The following is a 26,857-nucleotide window of genomic DNA, read 5'->3' as shown; positions in this document are numbered from 1 at the left end:
TCATACAAAACTAGAGATTTGTCACTTACAAATAATGTGTGCATTTATTTCCTATAAAAGAAACCAAAAAAATACCACACTTTCTAGTTCTTGTCAGACTGATGGATACTATATGAACAGAGTAGGCTGCTGCGACAACAACATCCATTACATTTCACCACTTTGCAGTTTGGACTTCTCAAGTGACTCCTTCCTTCATCACTCATAAGCTTTTAAGGTCAGAAGGTGCTTGGGAATAATAGATTTGATATAGTGACATGTTTATATTATATATCTTCTCTTTGTCTGTCTTGCCACCTTGCCTATGATATATCTATGTGTGTGTGTGTGTGTGTGTGTGTGTGTGTGTGTGTGTGTGTGTGTGTGCACATAAAAAAAAAAAAAATATATATATATATATATATATATATATATATATATATATATATATATACCATCCATGGGCCTCTATTAAAGAAGATTTCAAGGTATTAAACACAGTGAAGGTTAGGGTTTTTCAGGGTCTTTTTCATTTTTGCCTCTGAGATTTTTTTTTTCTGTGTGACCTGTTTATTTCTGGTTTGCTCATTATTATGAATTTTTGCAGTCAGCTAATGCTATGCATATAAGTCTTTGTCTAAAGATGACCTGCCAGATTATGCTAAATTATCCATTTATGCTGTACATACAAGTCCATAAAAAGGGTAAAATATCATATTTACAGGTAGTGGGATTTGGGTGTGTTGGTCTGAATGTCTTAATAAGACTTACAAAAAATAAAATGTTACAGTCATTGAAAAGCCATGTAGCTGAAATATGTGTATGCCCTTAAGCGGTATTTAACATTTTTACCATGGGTTTGTGTCAGAGGAAGTGTGTGGTTTTAGAGCCACGTCTTTGACTTTAAATTACTTTCCTTATTTCTGTCTGTGAGGTTTTCTGCATTATCTTTTTACTTGGCTGTTCTGGTATCTCTCTCTCTCACTTATTCTCTTTGTATATGTATATAATATATGTATATGTATATGTATATGTATATGTATATGTATAGGATCACAGGATCATAGGAAGTTGCTAGGCTATTGGCCATGAAGCCCTCACAAGCCTAGCCAAGAATTAAGCCCATGTTCTGATAAGTTAGCACCCTATGCCTCTGTCCTGCAGGGACACAGGTGGAATACCAGGGGTGTATTTTCTGTTCCCCTTCCAATTATCCAGGCTGTGCTTAAAAAGGGTTAATGAGGTACTCTGCTTAATGTGGACAGGGAGTCTATTCCACAGAAGGAGGAGTTCCAGGGACACAAATATGTCGTCCCAACAAGTCCTATTGATGACACTGACCAGGTTGAGGTCTTGCATGCAGGTTACTCAAGTGGAGCTTGACTTGCGGATATGAAGCAGTCCCCTCAAGGCAGGGTCTGATATTACTTTGTATGCCAGACAGAGGTCACCTCTGAGGATTCTGTATGAGGCTGTGTAGGGGGACAGGGCTTTTAGCCTATCTGTGTAGGATAGATGTTTGCGGCCCTGGATTCCCCTGGTGGGGAACCTCTGTGGTCTCTCCAACTGCTGCATTTGCTTTGTGAGGTACATGCCGAAAGGGGCATTGTACTCCATAATGGGTCTTATAAGGGAAGACTACAGGGATGTTATGACTCCCATGTCCCTGGATGAGAAACCTTTACTAATGAGGTGGGCCATATAAAAAGCTTTCCATACAACAGAGGCAATATGGTGGCCAAAAGTCAGTTTGATATCAACCTGGGTGCCTGAGTACCTCACAACTGATTGTGTGCGTAGGACCTTGTTATTAATGTGATAATTTGTGGGGATATTACTCACTCCAAAGGAGATGATGATGCATTTTTTGTCATTCAGTTTGAAGCCATGTTTCTGGCACCAGTCATTAGTTTGGGGAAGACCATCTTGGAGGATATCCACATCACTAGGGGAAATGATGACAGTGCCCAGCCTGAAGTCATTAGCAAACTTGGTCAGCATAGCCTACTGGTTTTGGCCTGCACCTCAGAAAAGTATATCCCAAACAACAGAAGCCACAAGACTGATTCCAGGGGTACACCGCTTGTTACGGGTCTACTGTTTGAGGTGGCTTCCCCTATTTTGACTGTGTGGGTTCTATCAGTGAGCCATATTGCTACCCATCTGTAAATTATGGATTGATGCCTAGTTGAGAGAGTTTATCTATTACATCCGAGTGGTGAATAGTATCAAATGCTTTGGCTGGGTAAAAGTAGGCAGTGTGCACCATCTGCCCTAGTCTATGGCTTTGGGGACTGTCTCAAAGAAGTTGACAAAATTTAACAGGCATGACTTCCGCTTGATGAAACCAAACTGTGTGGGATTGAGTGTTGGGAGGTTGCCAATGTCCTTGTTAATGAGGTCTATGATAATCCACTCAATGGCCTTGCAGATCAGGCTGTTTAGGCTGATGGGTCTATAATTTCATGGATCAGTGGACACTCCACCTTTGTCCAAAGGGATGACTGTGGCTGCCCTCCACTTGGCTGGAATGAAGCTGGTCCTCAAGCTTTGGTTGAATAGGGTGACTAATGATGCTGGAAGTTCCTGCTTTAGTTCATGTAGGATGCACCCTGGGATGTTATTGGGTCCCATGGAGGCTGTATTTTTCCCTTTAAGAGAGCAGTGATGACTTGCTCCCTACAGATAAGGGGAGGGGGTCAGGTGCTGGGGATGTCCTGATTTACTGATGGGGGGGCAGAGGGGTGAAGTTTTCACTGAACCTGTCTGCCAGCAGGTTGGCTATATCTATGGAGTTTGTGTATGTGGTTTCCTTAACCACCAGTTCTGAGCAGATCTGGGTGCTTCTTTTTTTAGATTCCGGACATTTGTGAAGAAGGCCTTATAATTGTCTTTAGTAGATGTAGCCAGTTTGGACTCTAAATTTGCATTGGAGGATTTTACTAGTGTCTTATTTACTTGTTCAGGCTAAGGAGAGATTGCTTCCAATTAAGCACCTTCTCCTTCTTGGTCCTGGACAGCAATTTTTTTCCTTTTGTTATAAAGTATATTTTATTGCAGATGTCCACCAGACAGGTTTACTCTTCCTTGCGGAGGATAATTTTGTCCTGTCAGGTATTTCTGATTCCATGCAGCTATATAAATGCTTGTATAGTACTTTGGTGTAGGTTTGGACATATGTGCCAGTTCCTATGGAGGGGGAGGGGGCTGTGAACTTGTTTATACCTTCCTTTAGGAGGTTGTAATCAGCTTTGGAGAAGTTTTTTTGTTTGACTCTAGAGGAGGCGGGGGTGTTGGTGGAGATGGTGACTTCAAAAGTGACCGCTTTGTGGTCAGATCTTACGAGGGAGGATGGCACTGTAGGGATGCTGCAGTGGGTACTCATGTTGGTTAATACCAAGTCCAAGATATTTTCACCTCTTGTGGGGGTGTTCACCAGCTGGTCCAAGGCATTTGCATTAACAAAATCAATGAATCTCTGGGCATTTGTGTTTTGGAATGAGTAGTTCTTCCAATCTATAGTTAAAGTTCCCCAGGATCAGGGTAACAGATTCAAGGAGGTCCAGGCAGGTGGAGTGGGCATCTTGATTCAAAGTTGGGGGCCTGTAGCTAACTGATTTGAATAGAGGTCTTATCAATGGTTAATGGCACCTGGAGTGTCTCCTGCTCATCATACTGTTTGACCAGCATATGGATTTTATATATATATATATATATATATATATATATATATATATATATATATATATATATATATTTGTTGTTGTGTCTTTCGGCTTTTCCCGGTTAGGGGTCGCCACAGCGGAACTCCGGTCTGCTAATGATTGGCAGTAGTTTTTTTATGTGCCGAGTTGCCAGCCCTGATGTACAATCTTCAACAAAGGTACGCCCATTCACGCATGTCTCCAGTCAGAAGACGTGTGTGTGTGTGTGTGTGTGTGTGTGTGTGTGTTTACCTTTCAGAGAGTGGGATTTTGAGGCCTAAACTAGAGATTCGTGATCAGGCTCTGGGGATATGGTAATAACATACAAATGGCAAAAGACTGTAAAACTGCTATAGGCATACTTTATTTAAACACATTAAGCAGTTTTGTGTCTGAAAATGACTTTATCAGCCTATCACATGCAACAACACTATTTAAACACATTCATTAACATGCTGCATGACTAGATTCTGTCAGCTCATGTAGACATATAAATATAATACTATATTTTAACTGCAAATGAGATTGTTTTATATGCTGTTAGGTGTGACTTGTGGATACATGTTTATGTGAGCAAAAGAATTAAAGTATTTAAGACTGTTGTACCTGATCATATACATAAACTAAATGTTATGGTTAACTAAGATGACAGACTAGAGTGGAAATACTACTGCTGGCATTTGTGGTTAAATACCTCCAGGTATCAAACACAAACTAAATTTTAATTGTGTTTTTTTAATTAGGAGGTTAAAGCATTATTTGGCCAAAAATCATGCGACATAATGAATTTATTTAAGCTGTGTTCTTTTTGTGTGATCAGAGTCTGATTAAATCCTTTTCAGAGATGAAAGAGTTTACTCCTTACCTCTCAACTGTCTAGAATTTTGCAAAGTCTTTCAGATTTTTCCTCATATTTTTGCCCTGTCCCTTGTAAATATTTTGATTTTCTGGTAAATTCCTGAGGATTACAATCAGTCAGTAATTCCAAGTATTATACGTTTATACTTCTTATTTAAACAAAAATGCATTTTCTTGCACAACCAGTCATTGTATAATGTGAAATATAGTAGCATTTTAAAAATTTCCCTGATTCTGCCCTTTATCCTCCTCAATATTTTTGGCTTTGTCCAGAATTCTTGAATAAAGGAGTCGAGAGGTGTAGCTTATTGTTGTTTACAGAATGGGTGATCCATAGATTGCAAATGTATTCTAGCAGGGCATTAAAGTAATGCCTGATGAAAAGTGAGTATACCGCTTGACAGCAGCATATCAAGCCACCATTGAGCTCAGACAGGGAAACCTAATGGCTGCCATTACTTTATTCTCACAAAGTTCTGCTCATTAGTGAGTGTAAAGCGTAGAAAAAGAAAGAAAATTAAAAGAAAAAGTAAATGTGTGTCTCTGTGTGTGCGTGCGAGACTGTATATGTGCATGTGAGTGAAAGCAAGATCGATTGAGCCATCATTTTATATTCTGTAAGCAGTGCTTTTGTTTAGTGTAAAATAAAAAAAGGGAAAGAAACTTAAAATAAAGTGTGTAAGTGTCTTTGTCTCTGTCAGAGTGCATGTATGTACAAATGCAGAAGAGAATGTGCGTGTGCATGTGTGTGTGTGTGCATGTGTGCGTGTGTGTGTGTGTGTGTGTGTGTGTGTGTGTGTGTGTGTGTGTGTGTGTATATATATATATATATATATATGTGTGTGTGTGTGTGTGTGTGTGTGTGTGTGTGTGTAAGAGAGAGAGGGAGAAAGAAAGTGAATAGTGAAAGCAATCGGGCTATCCCTGGCAGCAGCCGTTAGGAGGGCTGCAGACCTCTTGACATAACTCTCAACTGCCCAGAATTTCACAGACTGTCCAGATTTTTGACTCCTATTTTTGGATATTTTTGGTGTGTTCCTCATAAAAATGTTGGTTTTCTGCCATATCAGTCATCAATGAAGTCAGAGAATAAAGGCAGACATTTGAGTTATAGACTTCATATCCTTCAGAAAATTCATGCTAATGGGACACCTGTTATTCTGTCAGCTCTCTTAAGTTTATGAGCAATATTAATTGTCCCTATTTTTGGGTCTTTCTCCCCCCCATTATTTACAGCTTTGTCCACTTTTCTTCTAATAAAAGGTCTTAGGTCAACATATCTAGATAAGCATAAAATAAAATGGGAAGCAAAGGCTCAAAATAGAAATATATTTCAAATGATCCTGTTATAAAATTACATCACTTGATCATTAGGTTTTGTGTCAGCTTGCATTTTCCAAAGCAGAGGTGTGTGTATGTGAGTGTGTGTGTGTGTGTGTGTGTATGCATGTGCATGACAGAGGTCGGCCACTGGCAGCAGTAGTACCTCTCGACCTTTCAGCTAAAGAAATATGGATAAATAAAATAAAGGGAGAACAAAGGCTCAAAAATAGGAACAGATTTGAATTGTTCTTATAAAAGTTGCTTATGTAACAGTACTTATGTTAGAAAGAATTTTCTAAACAAAATGAAAGTCTAAAACTCAAATCTATGTCATTATTTAGTGACATCAATCTCTAATACCTAGCAACAAATCAAATGTTTTTGGAGAAAGGAACCAAAAAAATAAATACCTAGACATTTGTAAGTATTATATTTTAGATTTAAAATATCACATTAACATGTACTACAGCAAGTTTAAACATTAGGTGGAGAAAGTATTTTACATCAAAAATGCATAAAAGATATAGTACTTAAAAAAATAAATAAGTAAAACATTCCACAAGTGCAGTAATGTCCTCTAGAGCATGTGTTAATGTTTACTTAATTCCCTTCCAGGGGTGTAGAGGCCCTCTGCTGGGCATTAATTACACATTAATACACCCCCCTAGATTTGATAAATTCTGTTTAGGCATAGTGTAGAGCCTACACGGAATGTTACTGTGTCCATGTACACGTCTCACCCTCGGCAGCACACCAAGCAAATTAATCATGGTGCATTGCTGAGGAAGAGCTGTGGGACAGGGATATAGAATCAATGAAGGGAGTGTGCTGCTAACTGTGTCTGCAGATGAGCAACACACTCCCTGCACTGTCCAATTGGAATATAACAATTTCATATTTTTTTTTAAATCATGTTTGAGCTGCACTGTGCAGAGCGTAGCAGTGATAAGCACCACTGAGACACCAGATGTATAAAAATAGAAATGGATGTCTTTAATTATTTATGTAAAGGTCAAGTTTAAGCATAGCTGAGCAGGTTTGGATGGCACTGTGCTCAGCACTGCTTAAAGGTAGCTCAGAGGTATATGTAAAGGTATAGCAAAGTTTCAGATATCCACATAAATAAATGGGTAGAGTTATGGCCTCATGTGCAGTAGGTGCAGAGTTTTAATATATGGGAGGGCAAGTTAACATTTTTGTTCAAAATAGAAATTATGCAAATTATTTTTAAATACTGGCCTGCTGTGCTCAGCTAAGCTCTGCTAAGACTTGTTAATCCCTGCTAAGCACTGCATAAACATAACAATGGCTGAAATTGTTTATGTACTGCTTGAAATCCCTTGGCTAATTTGGACACTGGCAAGCACTGCTAAGCCTATGGGTTTTACCACAGCTCAGCTCAGCTGTGCGGGTTTGCGTGTTGCTAAGTGACACATTGTATTTTTAAATATTGCCCAATGGTGTGTAAGGGTAGGAAAACAGGCTATATTAAGCCCAATAGGTGGAAATACAGCATAATCCATTACAGTTCTGTCTCTCAAGGATACAATGGCATGAGTTGGAGAGGGTTTGCACTTTTGGGTGCAGTGGTGGGCCTTTCAGGATCCATGTTCATGGTCAGACTCCTTGTAAAAAAACATGAGGTTACCAGGGCTCAGAGGGTAAGGCAGAGGCCTGGGATCAGCTGCCAAGGAACCTCAATAGTGCAACTGGTATCCTCCACACAGGTGAGTAGTGTCATCATCACCATGATGACCTGAAAAGACAGTAGGCCACCCTCTTGGACACTGAGTCCAAGAATTCTAGGCTGGGAATGTCCCACATGTATGTAAGTACCATTACCTCTCTTTCACCAATATCTTAACTTGAATGTCTGCTAAACTGGTATGCATGATCATGTGCTTCTCTCTCCCAAGAGCTGAAGAGGAGAGGGATTGCAAAATCGAGGTGCATGCCAGGCGCTTGGCCAGGTTGCTCTGTGAGTGTGGTGAGTACAGATGTATTTTGCTATCTATAGTCAAATAAGCAAGAAAGAGCAAAGCAGTAACTGCAATTAGGTATATACAGTAAAGATTGTATTTCAATGAATGTGGACTTACACCTGTATTGCAAGAAGTGCATACTGCCAACTGTAGTGCCATAAGCAGGAAAGACTAAAGCATCAACAGTAATAACGTATATGCAATAAAAGCTTGTAGTGCAATAACTGTGGAATTACAGCTGATTTGTAACACCTGCATAATGACAACTGTTGTGCAAAAAAAACCCCACAAAATTATAGTAGTAATTGATTGAAGGTTTCTCTAATAAAGTCTGTTTTATAATGCTTGTGGAAGTAGGGCTGTTTTGTAAGAAATCAATTATTAAAACTGTTCTGCAATAAAAACATTAAATGGTATCAGTGCCTGTATGAAGGTATGTCTAATAAAATCTGTTATGCAATAGGGCTGTTTTGCAAGATATCAATTATCACAACTGTTCTGCAATAAAAACATGAAAAGCTACCAGTACCTGCATGAAGGTATGTCTAGTAAAGTCTGTTGTGCTATAAGTGTAGGTTCTTAGTTGTTTTGTAAGACATCACATATGACACCTGATCTGCAATGATGCAGGGAGCAACACCAATAACACCAAGGTAAATGTGTACAGCAGGGTTGTCTTGTTTTCACCACTGGATGTCAACTACAAGCATTCAGGCTGTGAGGTATGGTGCTGCAGTCAGGTATAATAGTGTACTAGTTGTAGACTGCAAATAATAATCCATAATCAGATACTGGTTATTGACTTCACAGATATTTTAACACATTAATAATGTAATGAGTACACTGGAGTTCTAAGTTGTAATGTACACTTTACCTAGTATGTCTGTCATGATTAAATGTCATGCATGCGTGCTCAACTGTCACTGCAGTCAAGTATAAAACGGCAGCACTATGAGCAGGTCATATTCAGGTGCCAGGTAGCTCCAGGCAAATATCAGTCAGTCACTAATCAGCAGTTACTCAGTAGCTCAGTTTGCTAAATGCTGTGTATGAAGTACATTTTTGCCAAACACAGATCAGAGTTTGAATCCATTGCTATATAGATGTAAATATTACAGTATCAGTAACGTAATGTTTACAGATATTCTCTTCACAGGAATGACATGTAAGTGGGTAAGGTAGCCCATATTATGAGTACATTATTGTGTGCTAACATGTTACAGTCATTACCAAGAATATGACAATACAGCATAAAAAATAGGAAATAAGTGTAATCATAAGACATCTGCAACAACTGGAAAGGCCTCAGAAATACCTCACTAAAAGAATCACAGGCCTAAAGCAGATGCCTTACGCTGACCGCCTTAAAAAACTCCAGCTATACTCTGTCACATATCGTCTACTCAGAGGCGATCTCTGCTTAACATACAAGGCCATGTCAAACCCAGAGCTGTTGGACATGCTACACTTAAAGAAATCCCAATCTCTCAGAGCTACACGCTCCAGGGATCTAAACCTTGTCATCACAATAAACAAAACATGCTGGAGGGATAGGTTCCTGACCTAGAGACTCCCCAGACTCTGGAATAGATTGCCCATACATGTCAAGCAGAGTGCCTCTTTGGACCTCTTCAAGAGGAACCTTGACGTTTGGATGGGAGAAAGGAAATTCACCCCAGGGATCACGTCAGTCGCCCTGCTAGACAGGGGTCCAGGAAAGTAAATAATGTGGGAAGAAATAGCCAGGGAATTGTTATGGCTAGGCTTGTATAGGCCCTAGGGCTGATAGCCTAGTACCAACCTATGAACCTATAATAATAATAAAATAAAATATGAGAACTAAAATGTGTAAGCTCTGGTATGGCTGCATGCCTGGAGTGTGTGTTAAAGGTTGCTGCAGTCAATACATTTGATGCAAATGTCCACTGCAGTCGCTGTTATTGGATTCTATTCCAATGCCTGCCAAGCAAGGCATGATAGTTGTTTACTGTCTGTACTCTACACCTACATGTCTCTCAAGTGTCATGCTCTCATGGAATATAATTACCATTGCATAATCCCTCTATCACAGATGTATGGTTCACATATATATATGTAAATAGCAAAGTCACAGTACATCAGCCCACAGTACACCTTGGTAGTTATATATGTCCACCTGATGTGCAAGTGTTCTGTGTAGTTGTATACCTGCAGTTAATACTGCTTGGCCCATACTGTACAATACAGATAGCTTGAGAGGTATGTACATGCTACAGCAGCTATAGGGCACGTTTACACATAAATAAAGGACAGACCTGTAGAGTAGATAGCAGTACTGTTGTCAACTATATAGCCTATAATGGTATTAATAGACTGTAGTTCTCTCTCTCTCTCTCTCTCTCTCTCCCACACCTTATTTTCAAATATTTATTATTGTTATACATTGGTTATGTTTACTATTAACATACGTTATTCTACAAACTTTATTTTGGGGCATGTGTTTTATTATTGTTATTTATTGCAATGGTTGCATATTAACATATCCTCTTGAATTACCTATCCTGTTGACCATATGCTGTAACTGTTACTGGCATGCTGTTAATATACTGACTATTCTGTTATTCATTGTTGTATTTCAGATAACACACATTGAAATGTAATGGGATTATTTCCAATGTTCGGGTGTGCTGTTATTACTAACAATGGTGTTGTTCATAACTAACATAAATGCATTGCTTCATCTCCATAACAATAGCACGTCAGGGTAGGCCAGTTCATGCTGATTCACCTAACCTATCTCGGCCAGCCATGGCACCGAGTGCAAGCATGTTTGGGACCCAAGCTGGTGGTGCCCCCTCTGTTAGCCCTGCACCGCCTTTGGGTGGAAGTGCCTCAGGGGACAGAGCCCGTCCCCCTGGGAGTGGTGGCAGAGGGGCGGTAGTCACCCAGGATCAACTACTGACCATGGTGCACAGGATTGTTCATAGGAGCTATAAATTCTGACTACACTGGATTGAGGGCAGACTCAACAACCTGGTGGGGCCTGCTGGCCTTGGTGCCCAGCCTCTAGCACAGCCAACTTTAGGGCAGTGAAGGAGCAGTGTGGACTGACCATAGATGGGGACCTCAGTCACACTGCTGCTTTCTGGAGGCACATGCACTTTAGATTCTACAACACCCTCCCCATACAAGGTGTTTGCCCCCTCACATATCAAAAACTGCCCCTGTCTGCTGTCTTGTCTGTCTACAATTGCATCCTCTCATAGCCAACTTACCTCCCCACACATACCTGTATCCCTTCCCCAAATTTCCACTGTCTCCTTATAAAAAACAAATGGGCACCTGTCCCACAAAACAAATATTGCACCATACATAGCTGTCCATTTTGCTCAGGTGTCCACTGTACACAACTAATTTGGTCCAAATGGCTAGACAACGCATTTATGTTGTCCTCACCTCTCTCTCTGGGGTTTGAGAGTCCAAATTCATACACAAAATCTGTCAAACTGCACAGAAAAAGAAAGCTATGGTCCTTCCCTACACCCGTCCTGCACATCCCTACCTGTCTTTCACTGTTTTTCCTGCGTTTGCCCCCATTTTACCACCATCCTATCACTCCCTTTTGATTTTCTTTTAAAACTTTTAGTGTGGGTTTGCTCGGAGCTAAGCTGCACTTCAAGCAAACCCACTCAAACCACTTAAAAGTGCTTAAATGTGGCTTAATGATCTTGTGTCTCTCACAATGTTAGGTACATGTACAAAAAATCACCCCTTTCAAGTCTTGAACACAGTCCTCTGTCAACTACATCCTACTGCACTAACCCACTAGGCCACACAGCTCTTAATTAAAGCAGCTGTTTCCAGCAATAAATACTGATTGCCACTGACAGTGCGAAATGTGACAAATGAGAGTGTACCTGGGACTCTGATACAGAAGTACACCAGTAGACAGTCACACAAATAATGGCAGTACATGAGGCCCTGGGATCACAGATAAATGTTCCCTTTTACCTGCAACATCTTCAAACACACCTGTTAAGGCATCAATAGCAGAGTACATATGTTCAAATGGGACCGTGCTGCAGAACAACTACCTTTGAAAACCATGCACATACTGATCAATGCAGACGAGTGTCACAGCCTGTATGTCAGCACATATACCTGGCAAAAACACCTGCTGCGGTACTGACTCAGTTGCTCAGTCTGTTAAATGCATTGTATACAAAACATTTTGCCACACATTTTTCTGGGTTCGAATCCAGTGTGTTGCACTTCAATTACATTGTTGTTAACACAGCAAGTAATGACTGACTCTTGCAATTTTAATCCCTATAGGTTACTGCTACTGAATTATCAGCTACTCAGTTTTGCAAGTCACAGATCTGCAGGTAGGGACACACTCTATATATTTGTATAGCTTAACTATATCTCACCTACTACTCTGCTATTGGAACTGTTGCATAACAGATGTACCTTAAGCACATTCCTTGATTGGACTGTAATGGGTACCCTTACCCTGGCTATGCTGTAATGAAAAGGCTGCCACTGCTGCCACAGTTATACAGCTGGCAGGCCTCCAAAGTGTTCACCCCCCCCCATTGTGTACTAGGCAGCTGCAGCCTGGAGCATACATGACTGTATGTTAAGGTAGCTGCAACGGACTGACCATACCTCCCAACTCCCCCAATAACAAGGGATCCAGAAACAACCATACATAAAGGGGGTAAAAAAGCCCAGAGATAGGTACATGTTTCACAGTTTGCCCCTACAAAGATAGTAAGTTGATAGAATATCAGCTACAGCATTACCATGCATATTCTGATGGTTATGAAGTGTGACATCTCTACAGTGGACTGTACTTGTACTTACCCTCTGTAATGCTGTAGTCTCCAAACCAAAGTAGTGTCCATCTCAACAGCTATGAAAGAGACTAAATCCTACATGAAGGCTGTATATATTGTACTGTGGTGCCATGTCATTGGCTAATGATAGTGCAATTCAGCTGTTTTGGATGCATTTAGCAATTCTGAGCCACAGATTGGTGCACAGGCAATTACCTGTTAATGAGCATTACCTACAAAAGGCAATCAACTGTTTATGGGAAACAGGTCTGCATGTGTTTTACTCACACATACAGTCTATGTGCAAAGCATTTGCAGAGGAACATTTCAATTAAAGGGATACATCACTCTACTAGGTATGTACTACATTTCCCATAAAAAGGGATGCAGATGGGAGGATGGAGGTAGGGATTAAAACAGTAGGTTTGTATTAGAGCTATGATACTGACACATCAGTGATACTCTGCTGTCCAGCACCTACAGGCATGCCTCTTAATTGCCTCTGCTTTGAATCACATCCCTGCTCTGTCCCTGTCAATCCCTCCTACAACAGTCAGCTGTTGTAGTAAAGATAGTGGATTATACATAGCACATATAGTGATAATAACTAAGGGTGTACCATTGATGCGGGGACCTGCATATATGTGTCTAATGCACAGGATGACTATACACCTTTACTTGTTTTCTGTAGTGCAGTAGTATTATGCCATGGCAGTTGTTGTGGACCACAACAGGCACAGTATGCTGGCATGTGTCAGGACTACACATGACACATTGCGTATCTTTGTTACCAAATGGTACACTGGTGGTAGTGTTACAAAATGACAGGTGTCTCAAGGAGCTGTGTATATTTTTGTCCCAGGAGTCTGAGCAGTGCAACTATGGACATATGGTGGCAATACAGTGGCACAGGATGGAAAGGCAGCACAGTAGAGATATGACATGAACGACAAATGCCAGTATATGTGCATGGCTCCCTAGGAGCATATGTTTAGAACATTGTGTCAGGGACAATGACGAGAGTCAGTGTCATCATGCTTTCATACCCTGTGACACACTCTACTACCTTTGATAATATGACACCTGGGTAGTCTGCATGTACGAATGTAAATGGTGGCAGACATCAATTATGCTAATGTACAGGAGGGAAATATAGGGCCAGCGGCTATTCGCAGGGCCATAAAAAGCATAACCAATGCACAGGGGTAGACAACATGGGTATGCCTGTACACACGCACACACACACACACACACACACACACACACACACACACACACACACACACACACACACTTTGAATGCTGTGAGATTAGAACCCCTACCTATATAGTATTATACACTATATCTCACAGTACTTATCCCACAATACTTATTGCATGTGCTATGCTGTTTTTCTGATAATAGACTATCAGCCAGTGCTCTTAAGGTGGATGACATTTGCAGGCCTTACAGAGGAGGGCCAGTCACAGGGCCATAAAATGCATACCATTGCATGGAGACACCCTATATGAGCATGCCCATAATGCTGTGAGGAGATATATTGATACACACGCACACACACACACACACACACACACACACACACACACACACACACACACACACACTTGGAGGATGTGAGATTAGAACTCCTAACTACTATTACACACTACAGCTCACAGTACCTTTCGCACATGCCAAAGGTTATATCTATAATATACGTTGATGCAGGCACAGTACTTGTGGAGTACGCAAAGTGGCCTTGTGTTAGACACCATGTGTGGCATGCAGAGTGATACTGTTTGATACTGTTATTGAATCTAGTGTCCTAGGGGTGGGATACCTGGTAATATCCCCGCTATGTGTGTACACTTACCAGTCTGCAATATGTGTCCGTTTGCAGTTTGATAAGCAGATGTGTGACCAAGGACAATATGGCCTGTCCAAGGACTGCGTTGCACCCATTGCATATTGCACCACCCACATACCTATGTCTGTCTGCAGGGTGACAGCCCACAGGCTCAGGGGTCTGTGGGTGAGTGGATTATGTACTGTTGCGGCTTTGGACTGGTGCCATGACAGTGGGTTCCTATTGGATGACCGAAGATGCATTATATCGAATGCATCTTGGTCGAACTTAAAACAACGAAAACGCAAAATAGCGAAGCGGCTTTTAAGCGAATTCTTTCCCAGGAAAAGAATTTGATTGGCCGCTTCCATTACTTTGCCATTTTTGGCACTGTAGTGTGATCTTGGAGTTGGTATATTTAAATAGGGGGGATGGAGGGCACAGACCCCCACATTATTTCAATTTTTTTTCTTTTTTTTTTTTTTTTTGGAACAGCGATTCTTTTCCCTTGGAAAAAATTGCTGTTCTGAGCTTTTGAGATTGTAAGCTTTCACTTACATGGGTTTGATTATTCATCGTTCACCTTTTTAAGGATTCGATGATATAATATAGACCCATCACAGAGCTGTTGTGATGTCTATGTGCAGATAACCCCAACATTCAGGGGTATGTGGGAACATTTGTACATCCTGCCCATATCTATAGCAATGTGCATAACACGGTTGTCTCTTTAAATGTAATTCTGTGTGTCAGTAATGTAAATGTGTTCTGTAGAAGTATGTCTGGAGTCTATGTATCATTGTACTTTATATAGCTATATATATATATATTGTTATCATATATATGTATATATATATATATATATATATATATATATATATATATATATATCAGACATTCTGATAAAGACACTAATCAAGCATGGGGGGATTGGGAGAGACAGATATGTATACATAGCTGTATGTCTATACAGACATATTTCCGCATAGCAGGTCTTTGGGCAGTAGAGGCAACAGACTTGGGTTCAAGTTAGCTAAGTGTAGGAGCATGCCCAATGTGATTGTCAGTACTTACAAGATGACTCCTTGCACAGCAGGAGAGTCATGCAAATGCAGGACCTGTTCTTCTATCCACATTCTATGCTTGTAGGAGCAATTATTTAAAACCTGTCCCAAGATGTTGGCCTTGGTCTCAGCTTTATTCACTTTATTTCAATAGATTTCCTGCTGTCAGATGTTGAGAGGTATGATGAGACTGGAGTACATGGTGAAACACCACACACAGGGCGACAGTCTGCATAACACTCCCTGTACATGTTTTTACAGAATATGCAACATTTCACCCCATATATCTGCTGTATTCCTTATACATTTGTGGTTTCCCAGTGCTATACTGTACATTGGTCATTGACTTGTTGTACCTACTGACACATTTAACTACTGGCCTTTACAGCCTGTAGCTAATCTGACCTGTTGCAGCCTGCTGTTAATCTAGCCACCTGCTAGGTAACTCAGGTCATGTATAATGTCTGTCTGTAGGTATGGCCCTTTGTGCCCCCATTCACTCTGGCTTTGTCAAGCTGTCTTCCAGTAACAGATTGAGGGGTTCTGACAGTCTGTGGGACTACCACCATATGTGTACCTCACATACAAAAGATGTTGGATGCTGACAGATTCTAACCACTAACACCACCACACATGCTACTGTCCCTGGCCCACTGAGCCACACCGTCTACCAGACAGAGAGGTATCCTCCCTCACACTGTCAACAAGACAGGAGAATTTTTTGGTCTGATAGTATATCACTGCAGACTTACTGTTACAGCAGTTGTATGGCAACACTAACATGTTTGGTGTGGAGGACAACCAGCCTATGCTCTGCTGGCATAGACAGTCATGCAACTGTCCTGTAACCCCACTGTTTGGCATCTCCTTGGACTATTGCCATGGAGTTTCCAGCCATGTGGCCTAGTGGCTATTATGGGTCACATATTAGCGAACAGAGTACCTGTTGTCCCAAGTGTGTGTTAGATCTGTACAAGAAGCCTAGTATCTCAATATAGATCTCTGCAAGTAGCCTAGTAGCACACTATATACTGCCCACTATATTCCCATGCATAAATGTGTCAGGTCCATACATATGCTACCATATTATAGTATCCCTTACAAGTGGTGTACAGGAGAGTGACTTACCTTGTGAATGCAGCAGTTGACAGACTTGTAGTTCGGGGCCGACTCTGTCTGAAGCAGGCAGTCCACAGCAAATACATGGTGAGGTATAGGTTGTGTGGCCTGGCTGGCATACTTTTACTGATATGTATGTGAGTCAGAGTACGGTGTCAGTCCCCACAGCTCTAGGTTGTCAGTGCATGTGATATGCATTGTCTCTTGACCAAGGCCAGAGCATATTGGGCATGCCTACATTTGTCTATAGAGACAGCCTCAGAGGACTCCTCCTCCGAGTCTCCCTGTGGTTGCAGCTGTGGAGACCTAAGCACTGGTGGGAGGCTGTGTATCCTTTCCCTTTGCTGATCCTGCTGCATCTGTTTCCACAGGATCATATTATGTAGCATGGCACATACTTTTAACATCGGTGCACATGTGGTTGGAGGGTACTGCAGAGCTCCATCAGATATAGCTAGGCACTGAAACTGTGACTTCAGTAGCCCAAGCACACACTCTATGATGTTTCTGGTTTGTGCATGTGCCTCATTATGGCATTTTTAGTGGGTGGGTGTGCATTTCTGATGAGTATCATCATCCAGGGTTCCAGTGCATAGCCAGCATGGTCAATTAAATGGCCATGTGGGCAGTCCTTCCTAGCAAACATCTGGTACAGCTGTGATGCATGGCAGATATGGGAGTCATGATAACAGCCAGGGCTGCCAGCACACACATTCATGATAATGTCCTGGGCATTGCACATGACCTGGCAGTTGGAGTGATACCCCTTGCGGTTGATGTAGATTCTACCCTCTTCACTGTGCAGTGTCTTGATGTGTACATGAGTGCAATCTATGGCACCCAGTACCTCAGGGTAGTGTGCTACACTGTAGATGGTTCGCATACTGCTGGCTCTCTCCTCAGGGTTGTGGGTAAGATAAATATGCTCACTAGCATGTCTTAGAATGGCATCCAGGAAATGTTTGCGTACCCAGGAAGCAGATGCCTGTGAGACCCCATCATGTCCACAGTTGGTCTTTGGAAAGTTCCTCTAGCTTGGTTCTAAGGGCTACACATACCTTTGTTTCCACTGGAATGGGTTCCCCTCTGTTGGCTCTGGGTCTGAGTTGAGGGTGGCAGAGCTCAGTGAGTTCTTGTAGTATGTCCCTGTCCACCCTGTAGCTTTCTAATATCTCCAGCTTATGTAGCTCCTGGAAGGTTACCCTGGGCCTGAACACTCTTCTTCTTCTCAGTCTAGGCCTATTGTCAGCAGCAGCACCTGCATTGACCTCAGCATCTAACACATACAGATGTAGCAGAGAATCAGTAGCCCCTAGCATTCTCTAGGTTAAAATTCCCAAGTCTGTACTCCAATGGTGCAAAGTATGGGGGAAAATCAGATTGTAGGGTGTATGCATACTTTATAGTGTTTTGCTGTAGGTGTACGCTGTGTGATTGACTAGCTATGATGTATTCCACATGCCAAGTACATCATTAAGGGATTTAATGGCCCAAGTTTAAGTGAAACAAGGCTCAGTTATTAATATCTCATTGGCTGTCTCAGCCAATTTTTTTTTACAGCTTTCCTTGCTGAGCACTGCGGTTCACCATGCTAACCCGTATTGCAAAGATAAACAAAGATCAGCAGTCAGTAGATACACCCCCATGGCAGGTCATGCTCAGCATGGCTGCGCCCCGCTCAAATGTGCTCAAACCCACTGAAACATGTGCCCCTCTGGTAAACAAAGCTTAGCAGTCACCACCGCTCATACCTCTCAACTGTACAGATTTTTGAAGAATGTCCAGATTTTTGCCTCATATTTGTGGTCCATTTTTCATAAAGTTATGGTTTTCTGGCAAACTAGTGGCAAATAATTAAAAACTGAAGTTAGAAAATAATGACAGACATATGAGTTCAGACTTTATACCCTTCTGAAAATTCATGCTAATGTAAAACCTGTTATTCTATCAACTTTCTAAGTTTGTGCAAGCAATATTTAAAAATTGTCCCTATTTTTGGGCTTTTGTCCCTCTTTTATTTATGGCTTTGTCCAGGTTTATCACTCTAAAAGGTTGAGAGGTAGGACACCGGAACCCCCCTCTGACAAAGCGACACTCTGCTCAAACAGGCACCGCTGAGCTCCAATGAGCTTAAAAGATTGAGGACACACCCCATTTTACGTCAGCTACCTCTTCTGGGTTCTGTGTCTACATAGATGGAATCTGCGGACACGATGCCCATTTGTGCTATTCAGTAACTTCAGCTCATTTGCATACAGATCTGCGCACAGTACCTAGTGACTGCATGGATTCAGGCTCTGCCTCATTAGCAACCAGAACAGTCTTACATTGTACATACACCACACAGGGTCCTCTAATGTATTACTGTTACATACTCAAAATGTCTGTTTTTTACAATATTTTTTTATTTCTTTTTCCATAAAGGCATGTTTGTGCACTGCCCCGTGGTGGGCAAACATACCCAGGATATTAAAAAATATATTTTATATTATTTTCCATACGGTTTTGGACACACAGTGGTTACTTTTGCATATGTCTTTGTCCTCTCTAGTATTTCAGACAATGTAGCTACACTTTTAGAGCCCCTGGTGTTATTTTTACTTCCTGTACACAGACGTTTTATGTGTGCATTAAGGACACCAACATGGGTTCTGCATGACTGCCTCTCTGCTTGCTGAATCACTCTACCTGCCTCATTTGTATGCATTTCACCTGCTTATGTAATGATTTGCATGCCATGGGCACTTTCGTGTTCGCATGCTTATGCACACCCCTCAGCTCCCTTTACTGGATCACACATCTGCTTAACTCCATGTAAGCACCATGGGACTATGCCTACATGGCAAATAAATCTGTGTAGGCTTTAATAAATCCCTCCCACCCTGCTGGGTGTTATTGCTTGCTTGAATAAAGCATTCTTACAATGGATTTACAGAATTTTTTCTGCTTTTTATTTTATTTTCTAAATTATTGTGTAGCTGGTTTGTTTTTCAAAGTGCTTTTTTTATTGAAATATCTGGAGGATGGGTGGATCTCCTATGAATTTACTGAAGCAGTACAAGCGACTTATCTGTGCGTGTGCCTGGAGGGTTGTAGAGCAGCTTGACCTAAGCCACAGCACCAAGGCTGTTGTCTATGAAAAATGTTCCTTTCATAGATTTTGAAAGAACTACAAGCAACCAAAATTTTTCTTTTTACATAGAAATTCAGCATTAAACTGAAAGATGTTTGCAAGTGTGTTACATCTGGCTCTCCATCTCTCATTCTCTCTCTATACACATGCACACACATACACTGATATATATATATATATATATATATATATATATATATATATATATATATATATATTTACGTGTGTGTGTGTGTGTGTGCTTATATATTTGATCATAAAACATATCAGACACCCACATATTACATGTAGATGCAGAAAACAATGAAACCCACAAATTATCAGAAATATAGCAGATCATGTGCTATCTCATGATGCTTACACACACACACACACACACACACACAAATTCTGCTCCATTTTATTTTCACTATCGTTGACTTTGGACAGCTTTATACAATTAGTGCCACTAGTAAACTAATGTATGTTGCATTAAACACATGTAAGCAAGTCACATTACCATAAATATCAATGTGTGGGAATACATGCATTTGAGTGAATGGCAGATGGCTGATCGGAAAATGTTGACAGCAGTTCTGCAAATTCGCATAATTGCGAACACAATGTAACCAAAACGCAAAATCCCCCCCCCCCCTTTGACCCATGGTAACACTTGTTTAGGTGGTAGAGTGGTCGGAATTGTCAACTTTGGTGTTCTGTTCGACATTCCAACCATTTGGCAGTGGGAGATTTGATATTTCTGGTCAATGTTATACCGGATCGAAGAAAGGTCATTTGCTCAAATGCATGTATTCCTAATTTGTGCATATGTTTTAAACTATTCTCAACTGTGCAGTGTTTACATTATTCGTGTTCTCAAGTACAAAGCAGTTTGCATCTAATTTCGCAGTTAAATAAATTAGTAAGAGTGTAGTAATTTATTATCACAGCAAAATATTTTCTGTGTTGTTCAATACTATTATGTAATTTGATGTGAGTTGTAATTTTGTAATGTCAGTGTAAAGGTTACTAGGTACAACAGAAGAAAATTTCTAACAAATGTCAGCAAGACTAACTTACTGCACTGAGCTGATCTATTAAAAATGTACTTGAAAAACCTGACAAGTGAAGGAAGTCTTGTCTAAAGTGGTGTAATCAGTTTACTAAACCTGAGAGAAGAAAGAGCTGATTTCCTAGTGGCAAAGTGATTTTAGCCCTCACAGAAAATGAGTGTGGGAAGGAAAATACAATTTTGCAGGGCAGGCTTTTGTTCTCTCAAATGTCGCTGATTATGCCATGAGTGCGGTAACAGGTCTATATTATAAGATCGACGGGTGAAAACATTGAACAACATGTGGTCGACACCATATGGTAGATGTCTTCAAACAGTGACCTTATAAAAAGACAAAAACAAAAAAAAGAAAAATTATCCTAATGGGTTTAAGCAGGGGGGCAAGCCCCCCCCACACCCCCGCTACTTAAATAAACCAACTCCGAGACCACACTACATTGCATTAAACAGAAACCTCCCCTTACGGAGATTTCCATTTACATGCTCGAGATTCTGAGCGTCCGATATTCTCGTGTCGACAATGTCAGATTCAACATTGTCGACTTTCAAGAATATAATATAGACCTGAGGTAACATCTAGTACTTTCTTAGAAAAAAAAATCCGATTGATTTCAGCTCCTATGATGTATGACTGCATAGCTGGTAGGTGCAGAAATTAGATGATTTACATGCACACATATTGATATGATGAACTCCTACAGTACCAGATGAGCGCTGAATTACTAATGTTCTTCTACAGCTGCAACCACTCTTACACCTTTTACAGGTGAGAGAGGGTAAACACGCATGCCTTCAAAATTATTTATCAGTTCAAAAAAGTAAAAGAGAGGCTGTATGCACCAGCCTGTTTTACTACAGACAGAACTGACTAGGTTAGGTTGCTGGTGGTTGAAAAATGAAGCCTGACAAGATGTTTGTGCTGTGAACACCACCAGCTCCTGCAACAAAGAAATATACATGCATGTCCTGTATCATTTTCACTTGGGTACTGGCTTCAAGGGAAGGTACGTATCATTTGTCCCTAGGACTGCTTATTGAGTATTAGTCTATATTTCTAAATTCCTCTGATACCCTGCATGACCTATAATATTGTTCATAAGTTTAGTGTTGTCATCAACAAATGCAACATGCTCAGTTCAACTTTTCTGGTTCAGGCATAATTTTTACCTTAATGTTCCTTGAAGCTTCTTGAGATTTTGGGCAGTGTTCTATAACCCTGAGCAGTTTCATAATGTCCTAAGAGATGATGTGAGCAGCAGAGCAAGCTTAGGTACTTTGAAGGACATAATGTACAGAAGACCATGAAGGTACTACTAAACAGAGCAGAGACGTATAATCCACTAAGTGTGATACCTCTACCAACCAGCTCGGTACTCAATAACTGCATTTAATAAAAACACAAGTAACAAAATGTGTGCCTTGTGTTAGACTTGCTGTTATGAAATGTGTTAACTATCTGAGTGTCCTTAATTGCTGCATTTCATGTTTAATGCAATCTGCTTAGTGAAGACACACATACAGCAGACATTGTTTTTGCTGCACAAAAACATTTCCAGCAAAAAATCCTCTACAGGTAAAGAGCACCATACATTTCTCAGAAATAAACTAGAACAGGTCCTCTAATATAGAATTTCCATTACTGAACACCTGCTTTTTCCTCTTTTTGTCAAGCCTTATTTTTCATCTTGCAGTGCAGTACTGTAACATACTTCAAGGCTGGTTAGCTTGCACAACCCTTACCTGAGTTTTCCCACATTGATTACCCACATATACACCCTTCCCATACCTACTTCTTTTGTCACCCTGTCAAAGAAATACCTTAAGTTTGTGTCACTTGATCTTTCTGAAACTTGTCCATGATGCCAAAGATTATATGCTTCACTGGGTCTGCAGTACTTAGTAGAAATTCTCTTTACAATGTAATATCTGAAATTGTCATTAACTAAACTATATATATAAAAAGTTCTTTAACACTTATCGTCATACTTTGTCATGTTTCTTGTGTGGAATACCAACCAAGCTGCATTCACTGCCTGCACTGATGGTTTTCTATGGGTGGAATGCTTTTTATCCCTTACTTTTCCTCTGACACTACTGGAATATAGTGTCCAGTTAGCAATGATCATGCACAATATGTAAGGAGTGTTAAAAATAGGAAAAGCCAGAATTTATACATGCACAGAAAAACATGAGTTTTCTTTCACTTTTTTAAATCTGCTATGCTTTTTTAGGCATTATATTAATTCAGACTATAACTGCAAATATATCCATCTGTCTGTCTGTCTCAGCATATATCTATTTAATGGAACATCAAAAATTGAGCTCTTTTGAGTCCTTGACTTTTCTGGTCTGTACCTCATCCTGCCTATTGCTCTCCTCCCCTTACTACCTCACATCCTTTGTGACCAATTAAATATACCCTGTCCTGTGAGGCGCCATCTTTAATCTCCTGGCTACTCTTGGCTGCTGTGTGCCCCGGGCTCTAGCGTCCATTACTATTCCTGGCAAGCTGCCTGTCCTGCATTAGAGACCTGCATTAGGGTTGATAACCTGCCCTACCTGATGACCTTGACTCCTTATTTGTATAGTACCTGCTGTCTCTTCCTAACAACAAGGAATAGAGGCTAACTTCTCCCTGAACTCATCCCCTCAAGGAAGCCTGAAAGTATGTTTGTTGCTGAATTTAAAAGATATTTTGTCTAAACTAATTTGGTATTAAACTTACCCTTTCCTGCCAGGATAGCCAGCAGCCATACTCCTCTGTACTTCTCTTCCTCCATCCCTTCCTCTCGCAGCCTCTGCACTTGACTTCACTTTTTCCCACCCCTACTCCTAGATCCACTTTTTCCCTCAAGGAGATACTGTTGCAGTATATTATTTGCTCACTAGATGGCACCCTTTTCCTTTCCCATCTAGCCTATAGCCTGAAGTTACAATCTCTTAGGTTACTAGTTTTTACCTTACTAGTTACATTACAGTCCCACTTTACCCTTCCAAATTCATTGTAATTCTCTTAAATTCCCAACCTACTCAGACTATCATTATCTCTATTACCTCCTTTACCTACCTCCACCAAACTTACCTCTAGCAGTCAGCATTCCACTGATTGATTTTCTCAGGTTTTCTTCCTTCACTTGGCTCTACCCTTTCCGTTCGCCCTGCGGGCTCACTCCTCTCCCCTACCCTACCCCCAAATACCTCCCACCCCCACTGCATCTGACCTTATACCTCTCTAACCACTCCCACTCACCCAATTATCCTATCCCATCCAACAAATCATTAAGGCACTCCTTCTACTAAGGCACTCCTCCTAATTTATCTCAAATTTCACCTTTTCACTCTCTGCCCTCAACATCTTCAGCACTATGCCTATTTCACCTATATCAACTTACCTCAAACACCTATTTCTTTTCTCAATTTTTCCTTTCCTTTTCCTTCCCTATACATTAACTGCCTATGAACATCTAAGTTACTCTAGCGTCTACCAGCCCACAAAACAAACATCCCTTCCAACTCTATCAGCCACTCTTAAACATATAAACATAACATCTACAACCAACTATTTCCACCCAAAGTATCACAGAGTCACCCACATTACCTATAAACACCACCAAGTAAAAAGAGGCCATAACATACTGAATCCTTCCCTAATCCACATAGACTACACCTTCACCTCCTACTAGATGGTGACATACATCCCAATCCTGGCCCTACCAATATTAGTCCTGCTCACCTAGGCACACCTTCTGCCTCTCCCCTTCACTCCTCTACAAGGCCTCATAACTCCCTCTTCATAGCTCACTTAAATATATGAAGTGTGACTAATAAAGTTACTCACCTTCATGCCCTACTGGATGTATATGGCTTTGAAATTCTTTGCTTGACCGAAACAAGGTTAAAACCATCAACCCAAGACATTGAAATTACCCTTCCAGGATATAGTATTTTAAGAGTGGATCGCCTTAACAAGAAGGGTGGGGGCATAGCCTTAATATACAAATCAGGGCTCCAACTCACACTACTAGATGCTCATCCACCATCCAATACCAATTCTGAAATTCTTATCACTAAGCTACAACTAAATACTTGCAAGTCTATTTACATTTTATGTTCATATCTTCCTCCAGGTAACAACATCAACTCCCTAGAAAATATCCTTAGCTGGCTGTCCACTAACTATCCACAAGAAACCATTGTGCTAGGCAACTTTAATATAAACTGGAAGACCTGTAATTCTGATTACCCAACTAACCAAATTAATCTACATGGCTTCTCCAAAACTATCACCTCACCTACCCGTACCCATAAACGCACCAACAAAGAAACCACCCTAGATTGGATCCTTATAAATACTCAGTCCATAACCTATAATGTAGGCATCCTGCCAGATGACATTAGTGATCACTCTCTAACTTATATAATTCAGCAAAAGAGTAATACACCCTGCCCTACAACTTTTAGAACTACTCGCTGAAATAAACATTTCAACCCTGAACACTTCCTAAATGAACTGAGTGCATGTAACTGGTCACCACTAAAGCGCCTCCAACTTGAGGAAGCAGTGGCATACTTTAATTCCAAATTCCTTGAAATCCTAAACTACCATGCCCTTCTTGTACTCTCAGGAACAGTACCAAAACAGCGCCATGGCTTACTAAGGAAACTAAGCAAAAAATGTTGCTAAGAAACAAATTCTGGGCCAAATGACGTATCTCTAAAGACCCATCTGATCACTTACAATTTAAACAACTAAGAAACTCTACTAAAGCATCAATACTATCAGACAAAAAAAACTTCTTCTTCCAACTTCAACAAACCAGCCATCAAAGTCCACAGAAACTCTGGACAGGCATCAACAGACTCCTGCATCCAGGCAACTCAAAAACACCAAGCCCATCTGAAATTACCCATGACACTCCCAAACAAATTGCTGACTCCTTCAATGTCTTCTTTACTGAAGCTATCCAGTCACTTGCTAACTCTCTACCTCATACATCCTCTAATCTACCCTACTCCTCATACAGCCCTGCACCCACATTTAACTTTAACATTGAACTTACATCTCTGTCCTCTACTTCACTTTTCAAAAAGAAATTCAAATCACACCTTACCAGCCACTGGCTATGTCCCTGTACTAACCCTGACTAAGACTTTCTCTGTCTCTTTTCATAATTATCAGTTTTTCCTATGCTATTACTCACTTTATTGCCACTTTAAGCCCTCTACCTTCTAGTTTTACTTATTGTACCCAGGAAAGCCAGAACTGACATCTCTCTGTCTCTTTTATGAGTCCCCCCAATAACTCTCCAATCCTGTTTTTAACTATTCTGTTCTCATATTACTTATGCTTAACCTTGAGCTGGGAATCTCCAAAAAAAAAGGCTTATCTTAACTCATGTTTGTTCTACATGTTCTACTGTATTCCATGTATGCTAAATTGCCTTTTAATGTCCTGTTTCTTTATCTGTTTTATGTGAAGCTTTTCTCCCCGGGCCTCTACTGAAAATGGACATATATCCTGTTAGACTAGCCCAGTCAACAAATGTAAAATAAAAATAAATAAATAAATAAAGTGTACACTATATTCACAGTATGAAAAGAGAACAGGCTAGCTAAATATGGGAGTATGTATTAAAAAGTAGGATGTTGGATGTAGTTTTATTCAACAATGGAGTTGTAAGGGAAAGTCTTATGTAGTGGGAGGCTAAATAAGGTGACATACCCTTACAGATTTAGAAGCTATCAGTAGTTATATTTTTATTATCATCTAAAATGATTTCCATAGCTGCAGCAGCTTATAAATGGATACTCAGAGTGGCCATCTTGTAGCAAAATTGATGCGTTATGTTTTCACTTCAGTTGTTAGCCTACTAATTGTGTATCATGAATGTACTACTTGCTGCAGCTAACAATGTAACATCCTGTATGTTGCATCAGATTTGCTATCATGTAACTAATTGGAATTAAATGTTTCAGCAGTGCCAACTTTGTTACT

Source organism: Protopterus annectens, chromosome 2.part2 (assembly GCF_019279795.1).
Source record: "Protopterus annectens isolate FY-2018-M chromosome 2.part2, PAN1.0, whole genome shotgun sequence".
NCBI lineage: Eukaryota > Metazoa > Chordata > Ceratodontiformes > Protopteridae > Protopterus > Protopterus annectens.
The sequence above is the reverse complement of the archived record's forward strand: the minus strand, read 5'-3'. Positions refer to the sequence as shown.